The 25,882-nt window shown below is 45.1% G+C and overlaps 1 protein-coding gene across 4 annotated transcripts in view; it reads left to right on the forward strand.

The window, feature by feature from the left end:
• KMT2D (lysine methyltransferase 2D) overlaps positions 1–25,882 on the forward strand; it is a 1,692,256-nt gene that overhangs the window by 552,647 nt on the left and 1,113,727 nt on the right. The window lies entirely within an intron of this gene.

Consider the following 25,882-nt stretch of genomic DNA (forward strand, 5'->3'; position numbering starts at 1 on the left):
TCTCCCTACTTGTAATCTAATGTCATTTTGTCTGCTAAATATTGTAACACTTTTCGTATTTTGAGCAGGTATCAAAACTGGTGATTATATTGTTTATAGTTGACTACTACTCTTTAAACTTTCGCGCATATGCACATGCGTATAGCCTTCCTTTATCGTGTTTCCTAGCGCCGCCATCTTATAATGGGGTCTATGTTTCGTTTTTCTCCCTACATCTAATCTAATGTCATTTCGCGTACTTTACGCGTTTTGAGCAGTTATCCGACTGGTGATCATACCTAATATCTTGTTTAACAAAAAATGTTTCTCTATATTCATCTATATCCTTCGAGTGGTGGAATGATGACTCGATTCATAGTCCGTTTTTAGTTTTACTCCCTAGCTTCGGAATAATAGAGGTAATCATGGTAGTTATCTTTTTTTGCTGGTATTTAGGAATATAGGGACTTTTTTTGAGGGGTCCTTCAAGTGGATCTTATTATGTTAACATTTCCTTCGTTCTCCTGTATCTACATATCTTATTCATTTAGGTAAACTCCCTACCAGATAATTCCCAGTGTATATTTCTCTTGGTGAGTTGCAAAAATAATTTCCTATTTCTGTAATTGTTTTGATGGTTTATAGTTCAGCATCATTATTCCTGTTCTCCTTTCTCAGTTTTAAATGAGGGTTTCCCAGTCCTCTTTTGAGTTCAATCCACATTTAATGGTATTGAACTTAACCATATACCACTGTTCTTGTAATTTCCGTCTTTTCTTACTGTCCCCCATCCTAGTTAGTTCCTTTATTTTTTCCAGAATCACCCATTGTATGTCTCCCACACTATGTCCCTCCAGACCTTCCCCACCTGATGACAACATTGGCCACTCCTACCGAACCTATTTGTATTAAATGACAGCTGCCCTTAGACTCTCTTGTAGTCTTCAACGCACACAAGAGAGCTAACTCGCAGGCCACAGGAAAGACCCCTCCTTCTGACAAGTCCAAGCTTATTGATGGCTCAGGCAAAAGGGTAGGTTCACAGGCAGCAAACAACTGGCGTATTGCCAACGCCCAGGCGCTGCTAGCTCGTTATGACGCAGCTAATTATGATGAGCTAGAGAAACTCATGCAGCACTTGCCTGACCAATACAAATCTAAGGCCAACAACCTTATTCAGGAAGGGAACGTATTACAACACCTCCATTAAATGTGCACTAGAAGCAGCAGACACAGCATCTTGTGCAATTAACAGCAGTATATCATTATGCAGACACGCTTGGCTCAGAATCTCTGGGTTTAAGCCAGAGGTGCAAACTTCCATACTTGACTAGCCCCTTGACAAAGAGCATGTTTTCGGCCCAGCTGTTGAAACCATGCTGGAAAAGATGAAAAAAAAGGACAGCAGTCGCAAAGTCCATGAGGTCTTTACAGTTACCTACCAGAAGAGGTTCTTTTCACCACTCATTCTATAGGGGTGGCTCAAAAAATATTTCCACTGACAATGCCTCCTCCTCTTACAAGGGCAACAATCAATCCCCCCTCATCCAGAGGTTATTCTAGAGGAGGTTTTACCGAAAAAGGGTGAGGGAAGAGGTAGGGGTAATTCCTCATGCACTTCCCCCACAAACAGCGACTTCCCTCCGATACCCCCAATCATTCCACTCCTGTCAGGCTCCGTCCCACCCAATTCCTACCTGTCTGGTATTCAATCACCTCAGACAAGTGGGTACTACAAATTATCCAATATGGTTACTGCCTGACGCTTACAAGCACTCCCCCAAATATTCTTCCAAGACCACATGCAATGTAACCGGAAAATCTCACCCTCTTAAGGAAAGAGGTCGTATCTGTTAGAAAAACATTCTATAGAGCCTTTCCCATTAATACATCAAGGGACCGGGGTGTACTCCCTGAATTTCTTAATTTCCAAGAAGGACAGCTCTCCCAGACCTATACTAGACCTCGGACAGCTAAATCTATACATATAGTCTGACCACTTCCACATGGTCACACTCCATCAGGTGCTCCCACTACTTCAGCAAGATGACTTTCTATTCACTCTAGACTTAAAGGACGCCTATTTCCATATTCCCATTCACCCTGCTCACAGAAAATATCTCTGGTTTGAGGTGGACGGACAACATTACTAGTTCAAAGTTCTTCCATTCGGAGTAACTACAGCACCCAGAATTTTCACCAAGTGCCTAGCAGTAGTCGTAGCTCATCTAAGAAGATAGCACTTTCATGTCTTCTCTTACCTAGACGACTGGCTGATTAAAAGCCAGATCACAACAACACTCCAAGAACAGTCCAACTGCTTCACAACTTGGGGTTCACTGTAAACCTTGCCACATCTCCCCTCCAACCATCCAACACAAAAGTGTATCTGGGAATGAGAGGGGCCCAGGAAGGGACCCCTCGTCCCTCCCCGGGCCCCTCTTGTTCCTCCACGCAGGGGTCAGCGGGCCCCTCTCGCACCCTTGTGGGTCGAGGCTGGCGGGGGTCTCCTTGTCGCTCCCCGGGTCCCTCTCGTCCCTCCGCGCAGGCGGCTGCCTCGTCAGAGGTCGAGTAGGCCTTGGCGCCACCATGGGGGTCGGCGGGCCCCTCTCGTCCACTCATGGGTCGAGTCTGGCGGGAGGGCTCCTTGCCACTCCCCGGGTGCCTCTCATCCCTCCACGCAGCCGGCTGCCTTGTCGGAGGTTGAGCCGGCTCCATTCCGGTGCCGTCCCCTAGCCGCTCTCCAAACAAAGTATACCTAGATGGATTGCATATGCCATAAAAATCTGTCTTCACAAAGCAGGAAGACCTTTATGCCCGAGAGTCCGAGCCCATTCCATGAAAGCGGTGTCAACGTCTGTAGCTTTATTTGCTGGTGTATCGCTTTCAGAAATTTGCAGGGCTGCAACGTGGAAGAATAGACACATTTTCACTTGACACTACTGCCTTGACTCAGCAATACTAAATGACACAGAAGAGGGTCAAGCAGTATTTCATCATATGATCCACTAAGGTGAGGCCCCCCTGTCTACCCTCCTACCTCTTCTTCTGTTTCACATTTCCACATATTTAACTGTTTACCATGCTTCAGTTTACAGGAATGTTGTATTAATGATGTCTATTATTAGCCTTACTGATATATATGTATGTTCGAGGCATATGAGCTGCAGATTACACACTGTGCATAGATCGCTACCTAGTGTTGGGCCCGGATGTTTGCAGTTTGTTGTTGTCCTGAAAACTTCTTTGGAAGTCACGAGATAGGGGACTCCTCCTTTGAACCACATTGTGCATGGGCATTGGCTCCATCCTCAGATTGCTTTATTCCGCCATCAGGTTCGGATGGGTTTCCTGTGCTCCGGTTTGGAACCGAATTTCCTTTGACGCGCAATCCTCACCCAGTTCGACGGTATTGTTTCGATCGCGAACCACATCAACGCGATTCTTCACCAACTTCGAAGACTTCGATTCCGGTCGTCGAAGGCCTTAGGGCCTACCTAGGCCTCATCTTCTGGCTCATGGAAAGGACGCCATTCAAGAAGTGTCCTCAATGTGGGTCGAAGTTTCCCCACACCGATCTTACATGAGGTGTGCATCCTTTGCCTCTCACCAGAGCCTGAGGCCAAAGACTGTTCCGCTTGTGCCTCTTTCCGCTCCAAGAAGACGATTCGGGACGACTAGCGCGAATAACAATGGCTCGCTCATCAGCTTCGATCCCCGACTACATCTTTGGAGAGGGCGTCTACGTGCCAGAACATCAGCACGCCGAAGAAAGATCCAGCTCTTCTGATGCAGAAGACTCCGACGTTGAGGACATCACTCCAGCTCAACGGGTCGTAAGTAAGACCATCGACCCCAACCCTTCCTCGACACCCTCAAAAAAGGCTTCTGTCACACCCTCACCTTCGAGCCCGGGTGCACACAGAGAGACTGCTTCCCACGCCCCACCTTCGGGCCCGGCAAAGAAGCCTACTAAGCCTTCAGGCGGCTCGGGCTCGAGCCAGTCTATTCCCGGTGCCGATCCGATACCGACACCAAAGAAGAAGCCATCTGTTTCAGACATTCACAAACGTCAGACATCCACAAGCGTCAAGCATTCACAAGCGTCAGGCATCCGCAAGCGTCGGACATCCGCAAGCGTCAGACATCCGCAAGCGTCAGACATCCGCAAGCGTCAGACATCCGCAAGCGTCAGACATCCGCAAGCGTCAGACATCCGCAAGCGTCAGACATCCGCAAGCGTCAGACATCCGCAAGCGTCGGACATCCGCAAGCATCAGGCGTCGGACATCCACAAGTGTCAGGCATCCACAAGTGTCAGGCATCCACAAGTGTCAGGCATCCACAAGTGTCAGGCATCCACAAGTGTCAGGCATCCACAAGTGTCAGGCATCCACAAGCGTCAGGCATCCACAAGCGTCAGGCATCCACAAGCGTCAGGCATCCACAAACATCAGGCATCAGACTTTTATTTAAGTATTAATTATTTAAAAAAAATAAAAACCATTGTTATTTGTAATATCAATACATGTAAGTCACGTAAATACAACACATATTGCATTACAAATGCTATAGGTGTCACATTTGCGAAAGTTATAACTATTGGCATGGTAAATGACAAAGCTATTAATTTCGCTATTTTCAAAAACAAAACCTAAATAATAAATGTGTTGTTTACAAGACCAATAGCTCAAACTTTCCTAATACGAGACCTAATGCATTGCAAATGGTTGTTTATGTACCGTGGGACTCCCACTCCGACAACGGGGAATGATTCAGACATGTGAATCTATGAAAGACACCAATACTGGAGAACCACAGATTACAGGTATGTTCGTATACTTCAATTAAGAAGGGCCATATGTTTTTAGCCTTTGTAGACTTATCTAGTTTATTTGACTGTCATGCACGATAAACTGTGGTCCATTATGACAGAGCTTGGTATATAATATTTCAAAGAGAGTTGTATTTGTGGAATACGCCAGGGTACGGTACAGCCTTGAGGGGGAATGTAACCATTCATTTTGTATAGAAGGGGTGTGGAGGGAAGTTAGACAGGGTTGCTTCCTTGACTCTTTTTGTTTACCCTATATATCAACAGTTTAGGTAATGTTTTTGCGGAAGATTGCAGTGACCTCCCACCAATTGGTTATTGTCCAATCCCAGTCCTCCTCTATGCGGATGATGCTGTGCTCATGGCCCATACTCCCCTGGGTCTACAACTGTTACTTACCTGCTTTGTCCATCACATTCAGGATTTGGGTTTTACAGTTAAATTAGGTCAAACCTATATAATGACGTGTGGGAGGAGAATGACATAGTGTCGCAGCTTTAGGATTGTTGGCACAAAGTTGCATTTCACCTTCTCGTTTTCTTATTTGAGTATTTTGTTTGAGAAGTATGGTTCTTGGAAACAGGCTGTAAACTCTAGGAAGCTATATTTTATAAAAGCCACCACAGCGCTGTTAAAGTTTTGATACCAATATTGGTAAGAAACCCTTGAACGAAATGTTGACCAACTACCAGGCCACGTGTGTCGACAGCTCTGTATGGGTCGGGAGTTTGGAGCTCTAGTAATGTTCACCCTCTTCAGTTGGTAGAGAATGCCCTTTTCAGGAATCTCCTCTGCATTCTCAAGAGCTGTTCTTCCCTTGTCTGCCACTCTGTACTTGAGACCCTTTTCATATCCGATACAGTAAGGATTCAGCCAGTTCTTATATGGCATGAGTTCTGGTCTTGCGACGAGGCTTTATTAAATTGCAGGGTCATTAGTGATAGTCTTAAAATATCTTGACCCCAATAAATTCCTTGTCTGAATTATATTAAACAAACCTGTCCGGATTTGGGACATTCTGATTACTTTGACTGTCCTGACACACTACAGTATATTATTAGGAAAGAACTTAAAAGGGTATATTTATCTTTTTTTGAGGATCATAGATTGAGCACAGAACTTATAAAACTTTGTGTTAAGAATCAAATTATGTTGGTCGCTTATGCCAAACAACCTTATCTCAAATTTGTCTACAGTTGTCGTCACAGGTTCGTCTTGACATGTTTCAGACTTGATATTTTTTACCGTCTGACATTTCCTACTATAAATGATTGTTATGAAGTTTTAATTAAATACCCTTATGACAATCTTTCTAGCCAAAATACTTTGCACATCCTCATTTTTTTTGCTCATTCTACAAGGATATGACGGAGCATTTAATATTGCCTATTTATTTTACGAGAATTAAAATTTGTACAGTCGCCCTGCCTATTTATTTCTACAATCACTACCCACTTTTACCAATTTGCTGTACTGTGTCAAGCTATTTATGGTCTATGATTCAGTTTAGGATGCTTCGGCTGTGTCGAGTTGAATCTCTACACATTGTGTTATTTTCACTAGATATTACACTGTAATTTTAGCTGGTTTTTATTCTTACTTTTTACTTATTTATGTATACTCATTTTTTTAGGGCAGAGCCTGCGTCGCTTGCTAGGCTGTTGTGTACAAAAAGGGGCTTGGAGCCCACCCATTGCTTGCCATTCGTTGGCTTAGCTGGTACCCTGGGGAGCAATGGCCAGCACAGATTTATTTATCTTAATCAGTGTCCCTCCACTCTTTATATTTCTGGGGTTTCTTTCCCCTTTCCAACCCCACCGTATGTATTCAACTTCATTTTATACTGTGAGTTGCTCACAGTTTCAACGTATGTGTGCAACTTCATTCAACTGAATATATTCATAAGTAACCAGGGCACTAGTCCTATAACAAGAAGTGGACTGACTGATCAAGTTAAGCAGTATGCACATGACATCATAACGCGTGCCATCACAGCACATGACGTCAAGACGTGTGACATTCCACGTGGCATCACAGGAAGTGACATCACTAGAAGTGACATCAGACAATAAGATCTCACACATGTTAATCAGTTGTATCATAAGTACATTTAAGTGCTTTATGATATTTGACAAATGAGATTTGGAGTCGAGGTTGTGCCAAAAAAGTGGCGCATTCCTGACGCACAATCTAGGCCTCCACTAATGCATTTATTTTTGAACCCTGCCATTAAGAAATTAGCAACAAGGTAAAGCATGGTAGTAGATCTGTTCTGCCGAATTGGTTGCAAAGTCTGCATTTTTAATGTTTAATGGGGTTAAGGCATCTGCTGCAGAGGTGCCCAGTAAATCTCAGTGAATATTAATGGTGAGATTACTGGAGGTTTACTCATTTGTTGGAAAGATCTGTGTTTTGTGTAGTCCCAAATTTGAATCAAAGTAGTAAGAAGATTAAGTTGTCTCCTGCAAAACATAATAACCCTATGTTCGTGGCGGGGAGGAGGACAGGGCGTTAGGGGATTGTTGAAGCTCTTTTTTTGTTGATACCCTCTTTGGGTTTATTATTCATGATATCGCAACACACATGGTCTGCATCTTGTATAATTATGCAATAGTGCTCTGATATGTGTATGCTATTACATATGCCAACTGAAAATGAAAAGTTTTTTTTTAAGTTGTCTCCTGCAAAGCACATAATGTAACATGCGGCTCACATATTTTTATTTTATGTAGATAGGTAAGTGGATTACTACTTTGAACACAGATCCTTTTGTTACTTGCACATTCATAAATTGTAATCCTTCCAGTAGACCACAATGAGCTATGAAGGGCATCTGACACCTACACCTTGCAACCCTGAATGTCTCCAGTAACACATCTTGAACACCGATTTGCACACTTGCATGATTTATTTTGAATGGATTGTATATGTTATGTAAAGCGCTCTAACACTGCATTCGGATGAGTAGCTGTTTAAATTGTTATTTGTGTAAATATTGGGGCAGACCAACCCATCTGACATTCTTACAGTGCATGTACCTATATGCAGGGACTTAACAAAGTAAAAAGAATAGATCCCTTAAGTTCTTGTGAAGAGATAAGCACTGTGCTTTTGTTTCTTTTCCCTGGCATTTAAGGGTGAGTTGCCAGGCCTCCTCCGATCCGACACTAGATCAAAAGGATGCCTGATGGCTATTTAATTTCTGCCTTGATCTATGGCACACCTGGAGGTGTAAAGAAAAGGCCCCCTTCTGCCTGCACGTTGCTGCTGGGAATGGAAAGCAGACAAAGTACAGGCGCTGCTCAACGTTTTCCTGTGTCTTACTCCAGGACAAGTTAAAGATATATCTGTGGGGCCCAACTTCTTGGCAGGGGGGGACGGCGTCCTCCCTGTGAAAATAGCGGGTGGATGCCGTGCACCCGCGTGTACCCCTAACTCGTGCCCTTTAAGTATTGTCCCTAAAGCGTACAATTGTGACTTGTTCACAGGGAGTATCATTTACTAAATGATCAACTGTGCTTTAGAATGTTGATTTACTTCCGGTAGGCAAATAAAGTCGCCAAGCAAGGTAACATCGCCATCTACTGGAATTATACTGTAAGCGCTCAAATAAAATGGCAAGGCTGACCTCCGCAAACAAGTGGGTGCAACAATAAAGGAGAAAAGCAAGTTTTGGAAGAAGGTAAGGGATAGGCTCACTGTTACATGGATAATTATCAGATTAGGCTGTGACGGGTAACTGGAACAAAAGTTTTTTTGTGTTTTCCGCCAGATTGATTAAGTTTTGCAGTTTCACACAACCTAACTGGCATTAGGCACAGTGATGCAGTCTACTGACATCTCAAACCTCGAAATAGCATAAAAATGTTACTAGCCCTGCAGGTCTAGTCACTTGAATAATTTACTTGACCTAAATGTAATGTACTTAACCCGGTCTCAAATTTGTGATCCGAGACAGATATTTTATTTTATGGAGCTGCCTTTTTCTTCATAATAACATGAGACTACCTTTATATATGAAAGCTCAGCATTTCTGCTGTTCAAAAAAACTTTTTTGCTTTAGTAGACTAAACATTTCCTCCACGTATAATACGAATCTGGCGCACATATAGGGTACACTTGACCCCTGAGTTGCCTCTTAGTTCACTAATAGCATTGTCATCAGGGCGGGGAAGGAATATTTCTCAGTTCATGTTTAAAAACTTAATTTTAATAAATAAATGACTAAAGAATGATGCGGTAGCGCACTGCTATTTACAGACCGCACACTTCCCATCACTAATTTGCAGTTCTACTGATAAAACTATATAGCGAATAAACAATGCTTGGAAATTGGATTTAAGCAAAAAATATTTATCATATGCACATCACCAAGTAAGGTGTTCTGATTTGTTTTCATCCTATAAAATCCTTTTTCCCCCCCACACCCAATTACAAAAATGTGCTTTCATAACTACTGAAATATATTTTGAAATGCTTGTGCAGTTGACTTACAAGCTATTTAAATGTTAGAAAAAAGCCTGACATCTTACAGCTTTTCAATTCGTAGTCGCATGCTTTGCACAGCTTGATTGTCACAGATCATTTTTATAAAATGCTCCAACTTCGATGTCAAAGAAAAGTAAATGTAGAAGACAAACTGTCTTTATATCTCTGCCTCTGAATGCAGAGCAAATGTGACCAGGTAAAAACAAGGTTTAAAGGCATCTTTATTGCTTATTCACTTTGTGAGTGAACAGAATTGTTATTGGTCAGCTAGCCCGAACGGGCCAGTATGCCCAAAAAAAGCTTGCCCTGATGAAATCTGACTCGCCATAGCAAGTAAATTTCTCGAGGCCTTCATCTATGACGACATGAAGGGCTTTACCCCTGCCACACTGTCGTCCTAATGCTTTCCCCATAACTTTTAGCCCCGCTGCATGACTGAATTATTTAAACAAGCATTTACAATGCAATGGTCTCGGCATTATTAAAGGTAGAGCCATTGGCATTGCTCATGACTTTTTTTTTTTAATCATAAATAAATGGCATTGTCATTCACATTGCCAATAGCTTAATCGCTCGCAAATGCATTTACAGCCACACACACAAAGCCACCCACGCACACATAGAGCCACCCACACAGAGCCACCCACATAGAGCAACCTACACAGAGCCACCCTCATACACAGAGCCACCTACACATAGAGCCACCTACAAAAGGACCTTCCTTAACAGCCTCAGGGTGCCGTAACAACTGGCAGCAAGTTTTTTAGTTTGGTGGTTCAGCTACATCCCAAGACTCTCTATCAAGCTTTGTGAGGAAGGCAACGTACTGTAGAGGGCTAGTGAGATTTCTGCAGAAGTTGTTGCCCAGCTGCATAACTTCAGTTTTGTTCTCGTTGAATTCACACCCGGCCATCCAGCTGGCTACTTGCTGAAGGCAGGGGATCAGAAATAAGTGACTAGAGCTGGGGTAAGAGGAAATGGACATAACTGAAAATATGGTTCGACTTTCTTAGATGATTGTCCTGATAGCGTGATTTAGTGAAGCCCCTTAGCTGACGCTGAGCCCTTTCTGTTCGATGTACAGCCACCCTGCAGCACGTTTCCCCACCAATAAGCGCGGGTTCATGGTTTGCACCCCCATCCAAACCCTGCAACAAGTTTGTACTTGTGGCAAATTTGGCAGACAAGAAATGCTTTTCGACTTTTAAAACTTTTTTTTACTTTAATCAAAGGGGGAGCATTTTTTTACGTCCTATTCAAATGACTTTTACAGAAGCGTGTAACAGAATACTTATTACTTTAAAATGCTACCATCTGGGTAAGTTACTCGTAAAAAGTAATTTCAGCTGGACATGAGCAGAATGAGAATTTGTTCCAGAGCAGTGCCAGGAGCGCCAGTGTGACAAATATCTAGGTTTAGGAATTTGTCTCAAGGGGTGGAGCGGCACTAGTTAGCAGATTACACAGTGCCTTGTGCACTTGTGTGCAATTTTCATTTTTCTTCAGGAAATACGGAGAAAGATGTATCTGTTTGGCATGGCAATCTAATATTATGTTAGCTTTTGAATTACAGCATGTTTCACTTTGACATAACAGTCAATCACGTCTGGGTGGTGTGCAAAGCTAAAAAAACAATTCCCTTATGACTTTTACATAATTTTTGCAAATACTAGGATTGCTATAGGCGTGCTGCGCAATATTTTAGTCATGTGGATTTTCACATTGAATTCAAGACTTTTTAAAACCTGGCATTGAGAAAGCCAGGAGGTTTGGCTGCAAAGGGAGTGTGACAATTTAGTTTTCTCACTCATCTGGCGAAGTACACACGGACAGAGCTCCAGACAGACTGACAAAGGCTCCGACAGCTGCTCAAAAATCATGTCTCACAGAGCCCAGAGATGCTACTGGCTGCGTGCCGCACACTCTGTGTACCTCGCTGCACAGTGTACGTACCTCACCCGCTATACCCTTTGTACCTCAGAGTGCTGCCCCTGTAAACGACCCTGCTGCTCACAGCGCTGCTCCTGCTCGCCTCTCGGCGCTATCCTCGGAGTGTTAACAACCATACCTATCAGTGCTGCATCATGTGTGTCACAGCACAGGCTCCCTGTGCGTAGCCCACAGGACTACTGCATATACCTCACATCTGCGCTGTACCTCACACAGCGTGCTACTGCTGCGCTTCTCGGCTCTATCTTCTGCGTAATTCGTCTTTACACAACTCGGCCTCTATCATACACCTCCCTGGAGGTTGCCTTGTTACCATCTGTACCTCACGGCGCTACTCATTTTTCACGCTCTGTGTGAGCCACAAGCTGCTCCACGTACCTACTTCACAGGACAGCTACCTGGACCTGGCCCTGATGCTCCCGCTGTATTTCACAGCACTCCTGCAGCACCTATCAGCGTTGTCCTCGGAGTACACCGTCCATGTGAAACTCTACCTCAAGCCTGCGCCTCACTGGAGGCCACAGTGCTACCCATGTACCTCTCAGAGCTGCACCATCTATGACACAGGCTTTCTGTGCTACCTCACAGGTGTATTGCAGGTACCGCGCACCCGGGTTCCCGCTGCCTGTACCTCACATTGCGCTACAGCTGCGCCTCTCGGTGCTATCCTCTGGGCGCTTCTTCGAGGTATATCTTTGACACTTGCTGAAGGGTTTGATGCTTTTTCTGTACCTCACAGTGCAGCACCATCTACGCCACAGGCTGCTCTATGTACGTACCTCACAGGACTGTTACCTGCACTTGGCGCTGCTGCTCCCTCTGTGCCTCCCAGCGCTATACTCTGGGCGCCTCCTCCAGGAACCAGTTTGACTCCCACTGGAAGGTGCACTCCTCTCTCTCTACCTCACAGCACTGCTCACTGTGACACTGACAGAGATGCTCCCGTACCTCAGATGACCACTACCAGTAGGTACAGAGCGGCTTGCGCTGCCTCGTAGCGCTATCCTCCCAGCTCCTCCTACATATACAAATCTCACAGCAGGGGAGCTTAATTTCTTTCTCTTCCTCCCAGTGCTCCTCCGCCTGCCTCGCATCGCTATCCTCTGAGTACCTCCCTCAGATGAAACCCTATCCCTCACGGCGGGCAGCAGTGTTTTTTCTGTACCTCACAGTGAGGTATCCTGTGCTTGAATGTTTACAAATGATTCATTCTGCCCACCCCTACAATAGAGTTTTTGAGAAAAAAGTGCCGGTGCTTAGCACCGGCACAAATTAGGCATTGCCGGTGTGGCGACCGAGACACTATAGCCGGGCAGCCCGATAGCGTTTGCGGCCTTAGAGGGTTTCAGAAGATTCGGCCTGCTTTGCTTCCACTGAGTCCTGACGGTAACAGCGAGAGGGCGAAGGAAAGGAAAAACGAACGCCCCATCCTGAGCCTCGGAGGACTGAGCCTGCTGCGGCCATGGCAGAAGAGAGTGCTGCACCCCCTCCCCTCCCACCCGGGGACCCAGGAGCTGCGAGTGCAACAGTGGGTGCTGTCCTCTACTCTGCGCAAGTTCAAAATGGGGGCTCGGGGGGCTTCTCTGCGTCCTGGGGCTGAGGTGTGTGGTCCACGGCGTCGTGACTGCTGGAGTGAGCTAAGTAGGCGAGAGAGATGGGAGCTCCGTGGGGAGAGAGTGGGGGGAGGTGAGCAGCGGAAACGGGGGTGCGAGGAGAGACTAAGGGGGGGTAGTGTGCGACGAGAGACGAAGGAGGGAAGGGGGGGTTGGGGGAGATAGACAGAAACTCGGGATCAGGCTGGATGCACATAAGAAACAGCGAGGAGCAGCAAGGAAATGGGGACGTCTGGATCAAAAGTCGGGAGCAGCAAGAGAACAGTGTCATGTGGGCCTCGGAGCTCGCGCAGCTTCGCACGGCAGCAGACCTGAACGGGGGGGGGGGGCACGGGGGGGACGAGGAGGGGCTCAAGCGCTGTTTGCAAAGGCCGGGGTAGGCAGGAAAACGGCTCACCTTCACTGTGGTGCTGCCTTCAGGCTCGCAGGAGGCTCTCTGCACTTCAAGACTCGGCGGTGGACAGGCAACAATGGCGGCCAAAAACTTCTGAAAAATTTCGGATTGGGGGCGTGTTTTGCTGTTCTGAGTGACGGACGACGTCACTGTCTAAAGAACAGCAAAAATGACGCCCCCAAATCCGAAAAAGACGGGGCTTATTTAGAGGGACGGCTCTCTCCTCCAATGGCTGGCCTCCGTTTAGGAAGCCAGCCAATGGTGATGAGACAGAGCAGGGAGGCGGGTTCTGAAGCCTTAATACACAACATAAGACTCCTCCCGGAAGCTGGCATGCCAGCATTTCCGGTCCTCGACCGAAAATAGTGTTGTGGGTTTCACACTTTAAGGCTAAGCACACCCCTGAGGTGGACAGCCGGCAAAGGGTTTCACCATTTCGAAATTGGTAAAACTAGGAACTCTGTTCAGGTTTATGCCTCCTCTCCCCAGGAAATGGTGATATGGCAGGTTTAGTCACCCCAAGGGTAAGAAGCTCAATGGCCACTACCCTACACTCCCCACAACATCCGTAAAATCAGTATTTAGGTTCCCCTGACACCAGGAAGTCCTTTTTGTGTACTGGGAACAGAAGGAAAGACCAGGAAGGGCTGAAATCATGAGAATGGAGATCCTGCACCAAAATTGGCTCCAAACCTTGCATGGTTACATGCCCTGCGATAATCGCAAAGACGGACTCATCCAGAAGCTGAACAGCCTCCCCAAACCCTTGGAGGACTCGTCTTACCTTCAGCAACCAAGCCACATCTCACCTTAGGCTGGAGGAGCCATGTCCCTGCATCTGCAGGCACTGACCTGGTACATCGTCTTGTTGGTCATTGGGCCTACAGAGGGTCAAACTCACCAGGAAGAGGTTTTTGAGAGTCCAGGAGGCCAGCCCCATCGGTCTCACCAAGTCTTGAGCCGCTGACCCTCCCGGAGTCTCTCAGCACCAATACTCTGGGTACCTGAGCCCTGACAACTACCAAGGTTGCTGCAGGTCCACTTTGGACATCGTCAACACCTACCTGCCGCCGAGGGGCCTCCGGATTCACAAGGTCTTCATCCAGAATTGCTCTGTTCTGTTTTCTCTCCTCCTCCAGGTCGTCCAAGCCAAGTGAGAGCCTCTAAATGCAGTTTCCCTCGGGACAAAACACCTACACCCAAGCCCGCCCAGCTCGGGTTCAGATAAACCCTCTGTGTTTCCCCATGCTTCAGAGACCCTAAAGAGCGGAGCCCCCCTTTGGGTTCTGCTGAACTTGTTCCCAAGTCCCTACTTGCAGCCTTTCTTGTTGCAGGTACTTCTCCATTGGCTTCACTGTGTAGGTCTCGGGACTACCAGTGCAATCAGCACCTCTGCAAGTGGACACAGCAGGGCAGATAAACCCGAACTGCTGGTGTTCTCTTGAACCTTGGCCCCTAAGCACCTTAATGCTAACAAGGCATCTTCCCAAAAAAAATTGCAAATTTACTTATGCAGTGTATGTTTTTCCCATGGTATAACATTACCACGTTCGAGGCTGATACCTCAAAACAGTTTTTTGACTGTTTTTCCTAATATCTAAAAAATCTAGAATTCTAAAAGAGCTTACTTGATTCCGATGATCTTAGTGTGTAAAGTTGTACAAAAATCTGTAATATTTCTAAATTGGTCTCGTTACTTTTGGAATGTCTCATTTATTGACTGTGTACAATAAATGTTTAACACTACCCTCTGATAAGCCTAAGCTGCTCGATCACACTATTACAAATAGAGCACTTGGGATTATTAATTTAAGCCCTGCAAACTAATAAGGATAGTCTGTACTTTTTGCATGGTGTGCCCAACAGTGATACTACCACATAAAAAGGCAGTTTCCTACAATCATCACATGCAGACGGTCGCTGTTGACACTCATACTCCTAGCCCCTCAGTGGGCAAGTCAGTATTAGTACTCTGATCTAATAGAGATGACACACAACATGCTGAATCTGCGAGTGTCACAAGACCTGCTCTCCATGCAAAAAGGAAAACTTATTTATCCTGAACCCAACACACTGAGTCTAAAGGCGTGTTTCCTTAAGACATAGAATTTGGTCATCTGGGACTGCTAGAAAAAGCAATTCCAGTCTCCCGGTGAAGCAAGACTACCAACAGCTAAAAAATGTTACACAACTAAGTGGGAAAGATGCTCACGGTGCTGCAAGGGATCTGGACTGCTTCAAGTGAGGACCAGATCTCAGGTCAGGATTGGCGGTGAGACCGCCTCGTGGTGTTAGGCCACTCGAACTCTGGTCGTGGGCATCTGGTGCAGAGCAGTGCAGCCTTGCAGATTTGGCCGAAGGCAGAGTCTGTGGGTGAGCAAATCTGGCACTCACAGGAGACAGTCTTTCTTGTGGAAGGCGGGGCAGGTCCTCAGGGTTCTTGAAGTTGTTGATTGCAGGACACACCAGGATTTCACTTCTGCAGGTTTGAGGTGGGGACAGGCCAGTAGGGCTGGGGCCAAGTCAGTGTGCGTCATCCTCCTTTTGGCTTGAGCACAGCTCTTCGGTCCTTCTTTCCTTCGTGGTCGGTTCTTGTCTAAAGAAGGCAAGGTTCAGGGAATCTCCTAAATACTAGATAAAGGGCTGTTATAGATAAGTAAAGGTAGGGACCAATGGGTCCCTTCCTTGGGGTGGGTACACCCCCTATTATGCCACCCTCCAGTGGCAGGGGGGGGGCTCATATGCCTCACTCTGGTTGGCTGGGTCCCTCCATCTGCAAGATGGCGAGGACTGAGAGTTGTGCTTCACTTGCCTCCCCCACCTGAGGGGTGGGGTTGGCAAAGGTGGGCACACCTCCCTTCCTCACTTGGTGTTCCTGCCGATTACCCCGTCCAAAGTGCGTGTTAGAACCGGTGGGGGCCAGTTGCTGGAAGCAGCAAAAAGGCCTTTAGGAAGCTCACAAAGGCGGCAAGCCTTTGAAGCTTCCCCTTCTTGGACTCTGCCCATCCTGGGGAGGAAGCTTGGCACCTCGTCCCAGGATGTGCATTGTTTCAGACCCCCGAGAGCAGCAGGCTTTCGACCCAGGAGGAAACATTTCTGGTGGTGGTAGCTGGTGAGCAGCCACTCAGCCTGGGTGTAGTGTTAGGTCGTTTTTCAGGGTGCATCTTTAAGATACCCTCTGTTTGCATTTTTCATTAAATCCGACATTTTCATCTGTGTGGGCTTAATGTGCTGAGAAATTGGATACTGAACTTCCCAGTTTTAAGTAAAGCTATTATGGTACTGTGGAGTTTGTAATGACAATCTCCCAGCACCATTTATTCTTAATGGCATTACTACACTTACAATGTCTAAGAATTGGCTTTGACACTGTAGGGGTACAAGGCGCATGCGCCTGTGCCCTCACTACTGGTATAGGGCACCCATACCCATATGGGTGTCGTATCTATGCCAGGGCAGTGGGTCTTCGGCATGGCACACAGATGTGCCATGCCGACTCTTTACTTGGTTCTGCACCAAAAACGCAGCCTGAAAAGGCAGTGTGTAAAGGTACAGGACCTCTAAGGGTGGCAGCCCTTAGAGGTCTTCCCTGGTCACAGTGCCCTTTGTACATGTGGTACCATTTACAAGGGGCTGACGTGTGGCCAGAGTGCCAATAGGTTTTTGTTTTCTATGCAGTTTTAGGGAAAGCACATAGTCCCTGGGTACCTGTTTGCAGGAGTCCAAGGCACAATCCAAGTACATCAGCGGTTTAGCAAGAAGTGGTGGCAACCATGCAAAAAGGGGGCACTTTCTTACAATCACCATTAATTATTTGTGTAAGTTTCAAGTTTATTTTATTTGATTCGGAACTCCGAGGAGATCCACAAAAAAGCAATAAATGCAACAATACCAAGAACATTTTTACAAGAAAAAAAGAAAGAAGCACATTACAAAGTCTCAATTTCTGTGCAAAAGGCCAATACGGGTTACAAGAATCGATAATACATACAATGCAAGAAAAAAGCCCCTCAATAAATATCTAAAAAACATTTAAAATTATTTGTGTAGATGCACCCTTATCTGATCAGGCACACAGCCAGATGGGGCTTTCTTTGCAGATTATCTGCCCTAAAATTGCCCTGAAAACTTAACATTTACCCCCTCCTCATCCCAAAGCCAACATTATCAAAGACCACAATCTACTCTGCTCAGTGACATCTGTATTACTTCTTGTACACTTCCCAGTAGCTATCACAACTTCCTGCACTACTCCTGTATCTTGAACCACCTTATGTAGCTACACAAAAGCTTAATCTTCTGCAGACCTTTCATACAAGAATTCTCTACTGCATTTGCCACTCCAACATGAGGAACGTAAACTGACTGTCATGGAGACACTACCTGACACCAAGTCTTCACCAGTGACAGTCTTATGTGAAACACCTAATACTCTGCGTCACTCTACTCTTCTGTCACTTCTCAGCTGATGCTTGCAGCACCCTACCGCACAAGGTCTGTGAGGAAAGTGGTGTATGATATGGTGTGGTTGCTAGACCGCACAGTGTAATACTCGTATCACCATCTTGGGTCCATTCAGGCTTGCTTGACAAACCTTAGCTTAACTGTTGGTAGCTGTGGCTTCGAGCAGTTGGGCTTAATCAGAGGAAGAAGTATTTCCAAAAGACAACCAGCAGTGGTGTTTCTGGACGGCACCGGTCAAATATCCCAATCTTCTAGTTCTCTTTTGCCCGCTCCTGGAGTTCTGACTGCCCACAAAACTCAATCCTTGGTAAATGTTTTTTTTACAATATTAGGAGGGCAACCTATTTTTCTTGTTCACCTTGAACTTTCCAATTATAATTGCCTGTATTTGTAATCACTCTTTTATTTTAAATTACTTTCCATATCTCATTTTTTAATTAATTTCCAGACGTTGGTATCTTTTTCCTTAAAGATCTTTTCATTAAGTATCCATTTCCATCACACTTAAAACTGACCCAGCCAACGTGTTTCCTCCCTTATAGGGACTTCTTCAGGACCTAATAACGTTTTTTTTTTAAACATGTAATCAATAATTTCCACTTTGTAAAATTAACAACTCAGATTCTCATTTTTACATTTTCTTGTTTTTGTGTGTATAATTTTTAATCTAACATTAAACCACTCCCATTTCAAGGAGGGTATCGATCAAAATTTCTGTACCAACCTCTGTCTGGTATACAGACTATTATATACACACCATCCCTAAAAATTTCATTAATCCCTGTATTCCTTAAAACGCAGTGTTAGCGAGCCTTTCTGACGAGTAGGAAGGAAGACTGACATTTGACCTCTGTCTCTGAAAGCAGAGCAAATGTGGCAAGATTTAAAAGCATTTTTATTGCTCACAAAGTGAATGAGCAATAAAAATGCCTTTAAATCTTGTTAACTTGTCACATTTGCTCACAGAGGTTAAGTGCATTACAGGTAGGTCGAGTAGATTTTTGTAGTTACTTGACCTGCAGGTCTAGTCAGAACTTTTTGATTTTTCGCGCCCTGCTATATTCCAAGCAGAACTAGAATTCCCCTTCTCTCATATCCTGAATCATTTCTTCAACATATTGTAGGAAGCTGGTTTTCTGTTGCAGTAAATTCCCCCCCCCCCCCCCCCCCCCCCCCCCCCCAACGTTATGCCAGATTTCTGATGCACTTTGACTTGATGTGCCCTGGCTCTCTGCCAATCAGGTTCCCAGGGCTGTTTTCCTTACCAAAACTGTACCTTGTACCTCCAATTGGCACCTCTTTGACCTCATTTAAGTCCCTTGTAAAAAAAAGTACCATGGGTACCAAGGGCACTGTGACCAGGGAAGGCTTCTAAGGGCTGCAGCACATATTGTGCCACCCTTTGAGGCCCTGTACCGTAACACACACACTGCAGGATGTGTGTCTTGGTCCAGAACAAAGTGAAGTCTATATGGCACACATACCTGTGTTTCATGGCACACATACCTGTGCCACATGGCACACATACCTGTGCCATGCCTGCAATCCACTGCTTATTGTATAGGTAAGACACCCCTCTAGCTGGGTGCACTATACCACTGGTGAGGGTCCAGTTGCATGAGCAATGTACCCCTACAGTGTCTAAGTCCATTCTTACACATTGTAAGTGCAGTAAAGCCATAAAGAGTGTATGGTGTGGGAGTTTGTCATTACAAACTTCACAGCACAATGTCTTTAATGAATTCTGGGAAGTTTGGTAGCACATTTCTCAGCATAACAAACCCACACTGATGCCAGTGTGGGATGTTTTATACCATGCACTCAGAGGGCATCTTGGGGATTCCTCCTGAAAAACTACCAGCCTCTGGTGGGTTTCCTGACTGGTAAACACCAGCCTGCCACCACAAGACATGTTTGTGGACCCCTGGGGTGGGAGCCTTTGCTCCCTGGACCCAGAAACAAAAGCCTGCCTTTTTTGGGCGGAGGAGGTCACACCTCCTGCAGCTCACGAAGAGTCATGTGTGGCATTGAAGCTTCAAAGGCCCTGCTGCCTTTGTAACAGAACCCCCAGCCTCTCCTGTTATTTGGAGTAGGCCCCCTTCCTGTCTCACTCCCTTTTCAGGGGGAAACAGGCGGCAAAAATTAAAGCAGCCCAGGTGTGCCCACCTCTGCCATCCCACCCCTCTGTTGGGGGGAGGAGAGGTGGAGCCCACTCTTCAGTGCTCGCCAATTTGCAGATGGCAGGCACTCTCCAATCAAGATTAGTGATTGTGCCCACTCCTCCATGTAGGGTGAGCACTCCAAGGGTTTAGTCACCCCAAGGTCAGTAGCCCATTGGCTACTGACCCTCAGACCCCTAAAATGCCCCCTTAAATACAGTATTTACGAGGCAGTCCTGAACCAGGAAGTCAGATTCCCACAACCTGCGAAGGACGATAGAAGACGCACAGCAGAGGAGACAGCAGAGAAGAACTGACTTGGCTCCAGCCCTACCGGCCTGTCTGCAGTTTCCAGAGATCCTTTGCCAAAAGTCCCCTTGCCCTGCAGCCAGCTACCTCTAGAACCCCTGGGAGGACTGACTGCCTTAAAGACTGGATCTCCTGTGAACTGCCGCTCTGTTCAAAAGAATCACCAAAGAAAGACTCTGAGCATGCTGAGGACAAAGAAACCCGACGCCTGTAACCACCAATGCACCCAACAGGCACAGCCAGAGTCAGTGTGGACACTGGTCCCAGCGAGGTCCCCCAGTGCTCCAGAGTCAGAGTCCACCGTGGGTTGACCCTTCCAGGACTCCCCGATGCCACCTGCAGTCTCTGCACGGAGCCCCCCATAACCGCGAGTTACCCGGTAAGGTAAAATCCAACCTCAAAAGGCACCCCTGCATCCAGGCACCCTGCGCTCCTTGAGAAGAGGACATGAGGTGGACCTTCGTCCCAGAGCCCTCCATCTTACCTGATCAGCTGTTGCTTCCGTCCAGAAGATTTCCTGGACCGAGTTTGCAGCCAAAACCGGCAACTCCCATTGAAAACCACAGGGCACCTGACGCCAAATCACCACCCTACACCCGGCCTTCCCCGGTGGGTGCACCTTGTGTGCTAGAATGGATCCACCTTTGCCCCGAGCTAAACCCCCAGTAGCTTTGCTCCCACATCCAAGTGGCTTGCCCGTGAGCAGCAACCAACCTGATGCCCCCTATCCCCCATTGGATAACATTGACCTGTGCACTCTGCCTCTGGCCGCCCTAGTGCTTCTTTGGGTACTCTTTGAGGGCATCCTTGACCCTGAGGGAACCCTGGTTCTACCCCAGAAACTCAACTCTCAAGCCCTATTACTCACCTTTAAACAGATAACTTGATTTTCTCCCATAGGACTGCATTGTCTGTTTTTCTGTGGTAAATGTTCGAAGTGTGGAGTTGAGAACTGTATGAAAACCCAAGAAAATTTGTTAAGAACAACATTTTATCCAGGAAATGTCTGTGTGAAATTGTAGGCATATCACAGAGTTGAAAAGTAATCCTGAAAAGTAATCAAAAGTAACACAAACGTAAGTACAACTGTATTTGTACATTTTTACAAACCTGTAAGAAAAGTAATTGTTAATCTAGCTTGCTTTTTAACAATCTGTCTTGAAAAGTACAATCCTATTTACCTGTACCAAGTCCTGCTTGGTACTGTAAAGAAAAATATAACAAAGAAATATTTTTGATACATATTGTCTGAGTTCAGTCTTTGAATGAGTGACATTTCTTGCCCAAGTATGTACAATAAATGCTCAACACTATCTGATAAAACCTTACTGCTCGCCCACACTACGACAAATAGAGAGTAAGATATTATCTACTTTGACCTCTGTAAGCCTTTGGGGATCCCCTAGAATCTGTGGACACTATACCTTACTTTGCTATATATACGGAACCAGCTTCATACACACATCAAATTATACCAGCATCATCATATACAGTCCCTTCAGACCCTATATTCCTTCTTCTGGTCTTAGTCCATCCCCATGGGGTTATCGCCCAAGGTCCAGCCTGTCGGCATGTGCTGCGGAAAGGCTGCGCGAAAGGTAATAGACCTTGCACATGTCAAAAGGCTGCTCGAAAGGTAATAGGCCTTGTGAAATATGTGAGATGGCCATGGGGAGGGACAAAGACCAGAAGAAGGAATATGGGGTCTGAAGGGACTGTATATGATTATGCTGGAATAATGTAATATGTTGGAGAAATTATTCCGGATATGAGAGAAGGGAAAATCTAGTGCTGCCGGATTATAGGTTTACTCTGTTGTAGGGGTTCGAAGTTAAGCATGGGATGGCTCGCTGACACTGCGTTGAGCATGTTAGAAAGAAACGAGAAGAAACAAAACTTAGTAAACAATAGGAAGAGATAGAAAGGCTATTGGCGTATTGACACATGAAATTATTTTCTTGACAATAGGAACTTAGACATTTAAATGAGGGAATGAATGTAAAAGAAGAATTTTGATTAGGAGAATAAATCAAATTGAAAGTAAAGTAGTGATCTTTTTGTTTTTGCGTTTCAGGAGTACTAGAGGTGTTAGTTCGGTAGTCCACACTTGGTAACTACAATCACTCTGTAAAAAGTTGGTGTCTTTGGTGTAAGGAATGCACAGATTAATTAAATATTTGGGGATGGTGTGTATATATTAGTCTGTATAACTGATAAGTGTTGGTACAGAAATGTTGATCGATACACTCCTTGAAATGGGAGTGGTTTTATGGTAGACTAATATTTACACACAACAAAAAAATTGAACATATTTAGAAAATGTAATGTAAAAAGAAAGAACCAGAGTTGCTGATTTTACCAAGTGAAAAGTATTAATTTCATGTTTTAAAAAAAAACATGTTTAGTCCCTGATAAAGTCTCTATAAGTGATTAAACTCGTCTTGGTCTGTTTTAAGTTTGATGGAAATGGATACTTAACAAAATTAACTTTATGGAAAAAGACACCATCTGGAAATTAATTAAAAAAAGGAGTGATTGAAAACAAGAGTGATTACAGATACATGCGTTTTGAATTGGAAAGTTCAATGTGAACAAGGAAATTAGGTTGCACTCCTAATATTGTGAAAACATTAATCAAAGGAACAAATGTTAAGCATTTGAAGTACCAAAATAACGAAATAAGAATGTCACACAACACAAATCAGACCGCAATTTGTGAAAATATCTTATTATTTATACATTTTAGACTTTAAAATGTAAAGAATTGACGGGAGGGCTCTGGAGATATAGATTTTTAAATACAACAGAAATCAAAGCATTTTCACTAACAATGCAAACAAGCATTGGCAACTAACGTGTTTTGGAAAACTTTATAAAAGTTGTTTGGGCGATAAGCTCTGGCTCGTGGTTGATTTGGGAGTGGGACAGTAAGAGTTGTAAGACGGTTACCTTGTCACCAAAGCAGTCCCTATCCCAGTTCCAGGCTTTATGGGTGACCCACCAAAAACTTCAATGGAGTGGTGCTGAGGCAAGGGATACAAAATGCTTAGGATGCTGGGCTGGTCAACAAAGGGCTTTCGAGGGCTACACAAGTCTGTGAGGCGGCTTTGGCCACATGGGTTGATGTCTCTCAAAGTCCTGGTTGGTCCAGTAAAATTGCAGTTTCCACTGGACTAATGGTCGTTGGTCACAAAGAACCCAGGGGGTCCCTTTGGTGAGGGCTAGTGTCCTCCTAGGGCCACCAAACTGCACTCCGACTCTCCTGTGCTAGCCAGACTCAGGTGCAGCTTTTGTGCATCGAGACTGTCTCCCCAGCTGCACGTCAGTGGTCTGTGGTGAGTAAAGGATTGTGGCTACCGACTTGCTAAGGTGGGCTTTTTCAGCTTTTGTGGTCCTGGTGCTTTAACAGGAAATTGGCTAACTGACTCTTGGAGCTGTTCTCTTCTGTCTGGGGCCCAAGAGTGACTTTTTCTCTAGCCATGCATCACAGACAGTTATCTTTTTGCTGGCCCAAGAATCGGTAGGTGCAGTCTCTTTTGCTAGATCCAGGGAAAAGCCAAGCAGTCCTTCTTCGGTCCTCTCTCCAGTCCATTTGAGGTTCCAATGTGAGGTCTGGCTGCCAAGGGTGCCATAATATTGCCAGAAAGTGCCCTCCATGTATTCAGATGTTACTAGTCAATGGGCTACTAGGTCCCTTCCTCCCTGATGACTTACTGCGCTGTGTGGCATCCGGCTATCCAAGAATGCAAGATTCTGGTCACTTCCAAGATGGCAGAACTCCTCTCTCGGTGTGTGGAGCTTGGTAGCCCATCCTAGAGGTATGGCTACACTCCCATGGGAATACACAATCTGGCATTGGTTTTCCCCTCTGTCCTCCAATACTAACCTACCTTGCAGAACAAAAGAGCAACTACTCTTGTGTTTTCCACCATTTACCCTACAAAGGGGGCTTCCTCTTCGAAGCTCACTTTTTGGGCTCACATCCTGTGTGACTTCCAGTCAGGGCGAGATAACACCTCTTCCAATCACAAACCTCGGTTGTGTCCTGTATTGGGAGTCGTTCAAGCCTCTCCCCAGGAGGGGAGAAGGCTGTTTTGTGGCCACCATCTGCGAATGGCTACTGGAAAACGTGGGCAACAGAATGGCAACTTTTTAAAAAGGTTTTTTATTCATAAGTTACACTAAACCCGACTTGATGCCCAAGTCTAACTTAATGTAAAAATGGTTTTTGATACCTAGAAGTACCAGCTTTAATAGTTCCATTCAGTAGTTAGCACAGGTGAGTGGTCTCCACCCTGTATTTGCCAAAGGGGCTTCTAGCCTCTTCACAGTGAAAACGACAATTAGGAGTTTTTACTGTAAGGATATATAAAAATACATGTCCTGTTTTGGGTTGACTTGTGTATATTAAAAAGGGAGGTTTGGGCTTTGTCATTAGTTTAAATAGAAAAGTCAAGTTAGCAGTTTAAAACTGCATCTTCCAGTCTGGAGTGGCAGGCTGGGAGACAAGTTTTACTTTTTCACACTCATAGCTGCACAATAAGTGCTGCAGCCATGACGGGCAATTTTCCAGGCCCTGGATATTCCTAGTACCATATACTAGGGACTACTAAGTAAGTTGTTATGCCAATTGGGTGTAAGCCAATAAAACAGTACCCTTTTATAAGGGTCAAAGCTCAGGCACCGAGGTCTGGTTAGCAGGCCTCATTGCACTCAAGTCGAAAAACCAGCAGCATCAGTCCAAACATTTGGAGATCATGCAAAAAGGGGCATTTCCTTACAAGGTCTTAATAGTCTGTGACTTTAGTTCGACTTTCCTGGCACTACAGCATGCTTCTTAAAAATGTGCTTGTTTATCAGTCTGGCAAAATCTTGATAATTACTTAGCTGTTCTTGTACTTTAAGAGGCAGTTTAATTGAGAGCTATTTTAAGTTCTAAAATGAAAAAAATGCTTTCTGTCAATGGCGTTTGATCGATATTACTTGGCAAGGGGTAAGCCCTTCCATCCATACTTTCATTCAGAGAGTTTGGTTCACTGGATTAAACTCTCAGTATGCAATTGTCTAATGTAACTCCCAAGATGTCAAACCTTCTCTCCGTTCTTACTTTTGATTGATACTAGTTTTGACATTGTTCCTTGGGCTTTATATTAAGTTGACTAGCCTCCAAATAGTCTTCTAGTGCGCTTTTAATCCATTGCTTCTATTCTAATTTTGGTAGGTTACTACCCACCATTTTAGTTACATAAGGTTTTGAATTTTGAGAAAAGCCCATACCTGATGAGAATATGATTGCCAACACTAAGCATCACTATCCTCCCTGTAGTCACTAGCGACTTGCCAGCCTCACTTTCGAAGAATGATCTCTAGTCATTTTGATAACATTTTCATAAAGTAAACTGATAACTTGTAGGGTGTGTTCAGAATGTAATATTTAAATGCCGTAAACATTCAAGGAAAAAAAGGTAACCAAAATGGCTCTTCAGAATCCGAGGTTCCATTACGATGGTAGAATTGACTCTTGGTGACAATTGTTCGGGAGAACGCTTTCTACAGGTTAGTACTTTTAAGTTTCAGATTTGGTATGGTATGAGGTGGAAAAAAGCAGAGAGAGGCTGTTAGTACTCCTGGTCAGTAGATGTCATATTCTGCGCTCCTCTGTTGCTCATACACGGACTGTTTCTTCCTATCA

This window comes from Lissotriton vulgaris, chromosome 1_1 (assembly GCF_964263255.1).
Source record: "Lissotriton vulgaris chromosome 1_1, aLisVul1.2, whole genome shotgun sequence".
Lineage (NCBI taxonomy): Eukaryota > Metazoa > Chordata > Amphibia > Caudata > Salamandridae > Lissotriton > Lissotriton vulgaris.